Genomic DNA, 8,345 nt, shown 5'->3' with positions numbered 1-8,345 from the left:
CTGGTCTAGATAACTTGATTTCCCAACCAACTTATTTTTAATAGAGACCTTCATATACATTAATACCTTAACTAAAATTTTTAATAGGTCTCTTTAGTCAATCTTCATCCAGCAGATGGGAACCCATCAGGGGTTATGATACCACGCTCATACAGGTGTACTGGTCTAGAACAGCGTGCCCTCCTGCAGTCACCCTAATTGCTACCAAGTGCCCTGCATCCTTCTGAATGGCCACCAAGTACATGCTTCGTGATTGATAGCCTGAATTTCTATGCATGAAAGAAGATCAGTCCTCAATAACAATAGTTAAAAAATATAATTATGATACTAATTAAAGCAACTATACTTTACTGGTGGCTACTGAATCCCAGATTTTGTGTTGGATTTGTATGAATTGTCTCATCTAATGCTACAGAAGCTACTGGGTCCTTGTGCTGTATTATAGTTGGGGAAACCAGGGCAGTGAAAGATGAATTGCCCTTGATCATACTCCTAGGACATAGCAAAGGTCATTGAAGCCAAGTTGTCTAATTAAAGTCTATACTCAATCAATAGCTTCTGTTTGATTTCCCTTTTTTTCATATTTTCATTTTCTTACAAGTTGGAGAACTTCAAGAGATGCTCTAGTGATAGGACCTCACATTCCTTGAGCACATACTACATCCTGGGCTTTTTGTTGCTGTTATTATACTTTTTCTCCATTTCATTGCAAGAAAAGTTCTGGGGTGGGAGGAAGGAAGTGTACAGTGTAAGTAACAGATCAGGAAACAGAGGCCCTGAGAATCTCTGAGAAGCTGGATGACCTAAAGTCAAATGGCTCCAAGGAGGTCTCTAGCTCCATCCCAAACACATTCTATTTTCCACCACAGATATCCCCAAGCATCTAATCAGCAGGCCTTGGAAAGATGTGTGGACTGTGCAAAGACATGTTGCAAAGGTTTGATGCCCTGTGATTGGAGAGCATCTGGCCACAAGCTATTTTAATTGTGTTGACTCTACAAACCCTAGAATGAAAATATTTTCTTCTGAAAGAAAAATAGCATTTCCAGCCAGAGTCAAGTCTTGTAAATCACAGCACCCTTTCAAGCTTCTCCAAAGTCTACACGGATCCCTTGATGTTTCTGGTAGGAAATGTCCTCGCCACTGACATCCTATTGCATAAAAGAAGACAACAGTGGTAAAAGGGACTTTCCCAAATGTGACTCCAAGAGGCCGTTGAGATGTTTCCAGGTTCTAAAATAGTCACTTCCATCCCTGTCCTGCAGGGTAATTGTAGCGTCGCCATCATTCTGGGGCTAGCTGTGATCCAAAGCTGTGTGTGCGCTACCCTGCACTGCCTCGCCTCGGCCTGACCAAGTCCCTTCACATGGATGTGAGGATTTGCACAGGTATCTGAGCAGCTTCCCAGTCCAGCCTGTCCCTAAACATCCCTGAATGGCCTGGGGCAGGTCATGAGGAAGGAGAGTTAAGGAATTAACCTTCAAAAGAGAACAGAAGCTATTCGATAGAGCAAATGGAATGTTTTGTTGTGCATGAGGCAGAAGTTATGCTCTTAATTTTTTCTCCAGGTTTGGGTGTGTATTTATAGGCTTTTAGGAGTGGAGGGTTTTGCGTAGACAGACTCCTCTCTTAAAGGAGAAAAGAAAAACATTCTCCCCCACCCCATGTCTTTTTAAGGCTGCAGTTGAATTCATGATCACCTTCCATGATCAGGAAGAGTGATGTTTTTCTAATTGTCTGAAGTCAGGTCTGCACACTTCCTTGACAACGTTCCTCCTTCCTGTCGGGGATGGGTCCCCGGGGCCAGGCACGCAGCAGGCTCCAGCCTAGTGTGCCAACTCAGAAATCAGGAGCCACAGGGTCTTCCAGACGTGATCTGGGGCATGGGGCTCAGACTTCTCAACTGGGACGTGACTGGAAACGAGTACAAGCCCCAGCACACTGCAGCTGAACACACGTGCTCTCTTCCTCTCTGCACTGGTGTCTGATAGTCCTTCAGTTAGTAGCCTGGTCACTAGAAGTGCCTTGGCCAACACCAGAGCCAATGCACAGAGGATGTGGAGTTAGCTAAAGTGTGTCGTCACCACTAAGAGCATAGCTGGGTGTTTCTCAGACTTTATCTCAAGTTAAGTACTCACAACCACTGCCCAGGATAGAAATACTCCTATTATTTCCATTTTACAGGTAAGGAAACCAAGGTTTAGAGAGAGAAAGAAACTTGTCTAAGGTTATGCTCAGTGTCTTCTTGGTTTGCATACTGACTTGAAATACAGCGTGTGACAAGGATTTGAGTGAAAGTGGCTTATTTGGGATGTTCAGGAAATACCAGCAAAGTCATGGGAAAAATAGACACAAGGGCTGGCTGCTAATAAAGAGTGTGATATCAAGCCAGTAGGAGAACAGAATGCTACCCTGCGAGGAAACCTGGAAATAGTGTACAACGTATGCCTCGGAGTTATCCCTTCCAGAGCGTGAGGGAGCTGGACCGTTTTTTATACCAAATTCTGTTGACCACTGATGAAGGGTAGGGTGCAGATGGAGTGTTAATTTCCCAGCTTGGACAGAGCCCTTGCCAGGGCTTTGGAGAAAGCCCCCAGGTAGAGAGATCCAGATACTGGTAGTTGGAAGCCAGCCAGTCTGCATGAAGTGGTGAGCCCAAATAATATGAGCTGGGAATAAAGTGTCTACCACATACATCAAATGGCAGAGCCATTTTTAGTTACCTCTTGCTGCAGAATAAACTACCCTACAACTTGGCAGCTTAAAACAACAACCATTATATGTATTTATGTTAATAAAAACAACAACCATTATATGCAATGTGGGCTGAGTTCAGCTGGACTGTTCTGCTCGGCTCTCGTGGGGTCACTCATGTGGTGGTACCGGTCTGGTAACTTAACTGGGAGCTGCTTATTCTAGGGAGACCTCTGCTGGGACAGCACCTCTCTGTTCCGTCTGGCCTCACCCACCAGCAGCTAGACCAAGATTCAGCTAACTTTTGTGTAAAGGCTCAGGTAGTAAGTACTTTTGGTTTTGTGGGGCATTTAGTCCCTGGTACAGCTATTCAACGTTGTTATAGTGTGAAGGCAGTCATAGATACTACATTAACAAATGGGCATGGCTGTTTTCCAGTAAAACTTGATTTACAGAAGCAGGTGGTAGGGTGGATTTGGCCCATGAACCTAACTCTGCTGGTCCCTGAGCTCAACCAAACTTCATCACATGGAGCTGCGAGTTCCAGAGAGTATAGGCAGAAGCTATCAGGCCTCTTGAGACCTAGGCCAAGGAGTCACATGGTGTCCCTTCTGTTATATTATATTGCTCAAAGCAAGTCATCAGTCCAGCCCAGGCAGGGCAATAGACTTTACCTTCTGATGGAAGGCTCTACAGCATCCTATCACAAAGTGAGGTGCATTCAAAGATGGGAGAAAATTTTGTGTCCATCTCTGCCAACAGTTTAACCTTTAATTCCAGAGTCTTCTAAACTAGTCCACACTCTACTTGCTCTCTATATTGCCTCATGTAACTTGTTGGGGAATGAGGTCAGGAGGCTAGGCAAATCCTGACAGTTTTATATCATATTCAGTCCAAAATTGGAACAAGGTCTTTGCTGCTCCAGAGTATGAGCTTTGTGTCTTTGATGTGTTAGTTCTCGGCCTTAAAAATAGAATTTGAGCATCCTAGAAGGTTTTCTAGTCCACTCACTTACTCCTTATATGAAGGAATTGCTTCTATAAACTGTCCAGCAAAAGACCGTTGAGCTTCTGCTGGATGACCCCTTGAGACAGGAAGCTCACTACTCCAGTCCTTTTTCCTTCAGTCATTTGTATGTCTCATTCATCCCTCCATTCATCAAATCATTCAGCCAAGTGTTTATTGAATGCCTCCTGTGTACCAAGTCACGAGTTAAGTGATGTAAGAATAAGCCCAGTAGCTTCTCTAATGGAGCTTAAGGTCAGTTCATCTTCAGCATGGCTCCTGTTTTCGATTTTCTTCTTGGTCACATAACTCTTTTTGTTCTTTATGGTTTTTGTTCTCTTAGGTCTAGAATAGTTGTTCTTAACTGTGAGGATATTTAAAAATACTCTCCCCTTATTACTGAAATGAATTTTATTTTTTTCCTGAAATGAGTTTCACAGATATATAGGTATCTACACAATTTTGAAAGAATCAACATAATGTATTAACTATAATTAATAAAACTTAAAGGGGAATTAACATAATAAAATCATGCATATTTTCATAAGTAAACATTCTAGGATTAAACTAGATTAAGTAATTGGATGTTAGCAGTAGACACAGAATCAGGTATATAACAGGGGTTTGCCAACATTTCTGTGAAGGGTAAGATAGCAAATATTTTAGGTTTTGTGAGCCATTCTCAGCTCTGCTATTGTACTGAGAAAACAGCCATAGACAATCCTATATAATAAAAGCCCAGAGATCATAACAGCAGAACGACCAGAACAACTGCTCGACCAGTCATTATGAGGTGCACTGACCACCTCTCAGTCCCTTTCCCCGGCTGGCAGGTTCCGATCGCCAATGGCAAACTGGGAACTGGGGTGGATGGTGGCGGGGGGCAGGGCCAGCTGCCAGCAGCTGGGGAAGATGGCCCTGATTGCAGGCTAGGCCTAGGGACCATACCCAAGCACGGTTTTATGCGCCAGGCTTCTAATATGTAAATAACAAGTCTGGCTGTGTTCCAATAAAACTTTATTTACAAAAGCAGGCAGCAGGCTGGATTTAGCCAGTTCACCATGGTTTGCAGACTTCACATATACAGCAGCTATGAATGAACACTGATTAGAATATGGTGTGTGGACAGTTCAAACATCTTTAGGAGCATTACTGTCAGCAATCAAATTTTTTCAAAATGTTGATGAGTACCATTTGGCAAAGTTCTGAAGAACAAAGCACAATCCTGTCTTAATCTACATAGTAGTTACTTTCCTAGAAAATTCAGTGTATAATATTGCCTAGCTCCCTAAACTTTTGCATTTTTCATAACCTTAGATAATTACTTATACACAGGTTTCTCCTCAACAGGAATGTCCTGTGGGATAGTTAAAAGATAGAATTCTTTTTTGTTGCAAGGACTGAACTAGACACCGAAGAAGATTTGGCCTCCTTGGCTGCTGTCCACTAATGGTTCCTGTGCTCCTTAGGCTTTGTAACCACCAGAAATTACCCACTCCCCTTCACTCTACCTCATCCCCACCATTGTCTTCAATGAGTGCAGTACCAGTCACTATTGACAACCACAGTTCTAGTAATTGGCTCAGGCTGCAATACGGAATACCATAGCCTATATGGCTTAAACAGCAAAAATTTATTTCCTCACTGGTCTGGAGGCTGGAAATCCAAGAGGCAATTTCTCCTGAGGCCTCTCTCCTTGGTTTGTAGGCAGCCACCTTCTTGCTGTGTCTCACATGGCCTTTCCTCTGCATGGGGGTGCTCCTGGTGTCTCTTCCTCTTCTTATAAGGACATCAGACTTATTGGATTAGGGCCCCACTCTATGACCTCATGTAACCTTAATTATTTCTCTCAAAGTCCTACCTCCAAATGTAGTCACATTGGTGGTTAGGATTTTAACATATGAATTTTGGGGAGACACAATTTGGTTCATAACACTGTTTCCCTTCCACTGCCTAACTCAATCTTTTCATCCTACCCTTTCTTCAGGGCTTATGGGAAGTTCTCTCCTCAACACAGCCTTCCCAGTCCAGGGGCATGGGACATTGGTTTCAAGAATTATCACTACCTTTTAATTGTGATGTGGTGTTTCATTGCCTGAAGATGCCACAATTTATCCATTTCTCTTTTGATGGGCACTAACTTTTTGTAATTGTTCATATTAAAAACTTCTGTTCATGTCACTTTGTACACAGGTGTGACAGTTTCTCTGGAGAGCTGGGAAAAGAAATCCAACAACAGTGAGTTAGTGGTGTCAGAGGTTCCTCTTCCTAATAACACAATAGCCTGGAGGCAGGTATTCCTAGGCTGCATGGCAGGTAAGCAATGCCAAGGGGATCCAGGTTTGGTCCCCCTCTCTGCTCTGCTGTCCTTAGAGGATACACTTTTATCCTCAGGTTTGTTGTTTCACGGTCACAAAATAGTTACAGCAACTCCAGGCATTGTGTCATGTTACAGTCAGGAAGAAGGGAAAGAAACAAAAGTCCAAGAAAGCCATCTGGTCATATTGTCTCTGTAAACAAGTTTCCTAGGAGCCCCACTTAGTGATTTTCACTTACACCCAATTGGCCAGAACAGGACCATGTGGATCAACCCTCAGCCAATTAGAAGAGAATTTCTGGATGGTGTGGGGCTGTGGAAGGGGGTTGGCTCAGTTGACCAGTTGAATCTACCATACTGCCCAGGGAATCATGGCCAGGCCCTAGGATATGTACATCTTCAATACTCCTAGGTGTTGTCAAAGTGATTTCCGAAGTGGTTAAACCAATTTATAGTCTTGACAACAAAGTATGAAAGGTCAAATATCAAAGAATTATTATGAAGCTACTATATGCACAAAACTGGATCAGGTTACTTATGAAAAAGCAAATAGAGAAACAAAAACCCAAAATCAATAATTCCAGAGCTTTAAGCAATGTGACTAGAGCTTAGAGTACACTGTCAGACAGGCCTACTGCGTTCCCTGCTCTGCCAGCTACAGGCTGATGATTCTAAGTTTTTCTGGGCCTCAGTTTCCTCATCTGTAAAATGGCAATAAAAGTAGCATCTATCTCATAGAGATGTTTTAATGATTAGAAGAGAAAGTATCTATGAATGACTAGCATAGCCCCAGTTACAGAGGGAGGCTGCAATTAATGTTTCCTACTGATTTTAACATCATTACCTAGAGATTATATGTTACATGTATGTTGACCATATTTTTTGAGCCCCAAACTAAGAAAAATATATGACACTTATGAGTTCTACTTATGGAAATATGGGTCCAAATATTTAAAATGGGACCATTCTGGAAAATGTGGGATGATTTCTAATGATTTAATGTAAAGACTTATATCAAACCATGGGCTTCACATCATCTCTCTTTTCTAGAACATGCTCTTTAGGAAGTAGAACATGTTTCAAAATATGAGCCTCAAAGAGCAAAATTAAATAAATAAATAAATAAATAAATAAATAAATAAATAGACTAATTGAGACCAAATGTTTATTACTAAACCCATATTTTACCCTTCAATTTATAGATATAATCATTGAGTTTTTCTTTTTTTGTCTTTAAGTCCTCAGAGAAAAAAGGTGAGAATGTGAGCCTCAAATTATTTTTTTCTTTGTGATATTTAACAGTAAGTGCTAAGATATGAGTAATATGAAAAAGTGAGAAAGCAATGAATAGTATTAATAGATTTTTATGGGGAAAAGTTTAAGAAGCTGAAGTTATTAAATTCCAAGAAGGGAAAGCTAAAGGGAAATGTCATAATTATAATTCAGTCCCCAAGCATTCCCTTTGAGGGAACTAGAGGAAATGGAATGAGTTTAAATGACTGGAGGAGGGACTAGAGGTCCCTTTAGGAAAGACTGTTCCATTAGTAAGCACTGTTAAGCCTTCTCCGGGTTTCCAAATTATTGAGTGGCCTGAGAAAATAGACTGGGTATTACTTTTCTGCAATTGTTTATATCCCTTTCAGGTCATGAAACACTTGGTCTACAAAATTTCATTATACAAGTTCAAACCGTAAAAGAAGTGGCATGCTTTGTAGTTCTCCTGGCACCATATCTACTGAGATGTCTAATTACATGTCAGGTACAAGGCTAGACTTGGGATGTGGAAGAATGCCAACTGGACTAGCTCCTGTCCTCATGGAGCCTACAGGCATTGCATTACAAAACTATGATGGATGCTGCACAGCCCAAGAAAGGCCACCGAATCCTGGCGGAGGGGCCGGGCATGGCGGTCTGGGAGGGCCTGTGGAGGAAGTGCGGCCTAAGCTGAAATCTGATGGGTGAGCTGAAGTCAGTTAGGTGAAACTGGAGGCCTGTAGGAGGTGGGTGATTAGAGGTGGGGAGGGAGAGGTTAGGGTCAGAGGATAGCTTATTCTCTTCTGGGGAGAGTGAACCTGGGCGATGGGCTCAAATGGAGAAATGCAGGGCCTGAGCCACAGTTTACTGTAACCATGTTAGTGCTTCTCTATTATTTTTCTTGTTGTCTTAATCATGATGTCATCATTTTATTTTAAAACTAGTTGAGAGGCTCTGAGAAAGAGCCCTGGTGGAACAAACCTCTCCTCTATTTTCTTCTTAGCTACATGGCTTTAAAAAATCAAGGAGTGGGTCCTGACTGGTGTGACACAGTTGGTTGGAGACTCAGCCCACG

The 8,345-nt window shown here is 42.2% G+C and overlaps 1 long non-coding RNA gene across 2 annotated transcripts in view; it reads left to right on the top strand.

Moving 5' to 3' along the window:
- The first annotated feature begins 5,913 nt into the window (after nt 1-5,913).
- Nucleotides 5,914-8,345, top strand: part of LOC308249740 — a 67,462-nt gene continuing 65,030 nt past the window's right edge. Inside the window, exons 1-2 of one of the 2 annotated variants that reach the window (XR_013960769.1) lie at nt 5,914-6,015; nt 7,660-7,974. This is a non-coding gene — a long non-coding RNA (uncharacterized lncRNA). Of the gene's footprint in view, nt 6,016-7,616; nt 7,975-8,345 lie in introns of those variants that run through there. The other variant, XR_013960770.1, reaches the window with a different exon arrangement.

This window comes from Plecotus auritus (assembly GCF_963455305.1).
Source record: "Plecotus auritus genome assembly, chromosome: 6".
Taxonomy (NCBI): domain Eukaryota; kingdom Metazoa; phylum Chordata; class Mammalia; order Chiroptera; family Vespertilionidae; genus Plecotus; species Plecotus auritus.
The sequence above is the reverse complement of the archived record's forward strand: the minus strand, read 5'-3'. Positions and strand labels throughout refer to the sequence as shown.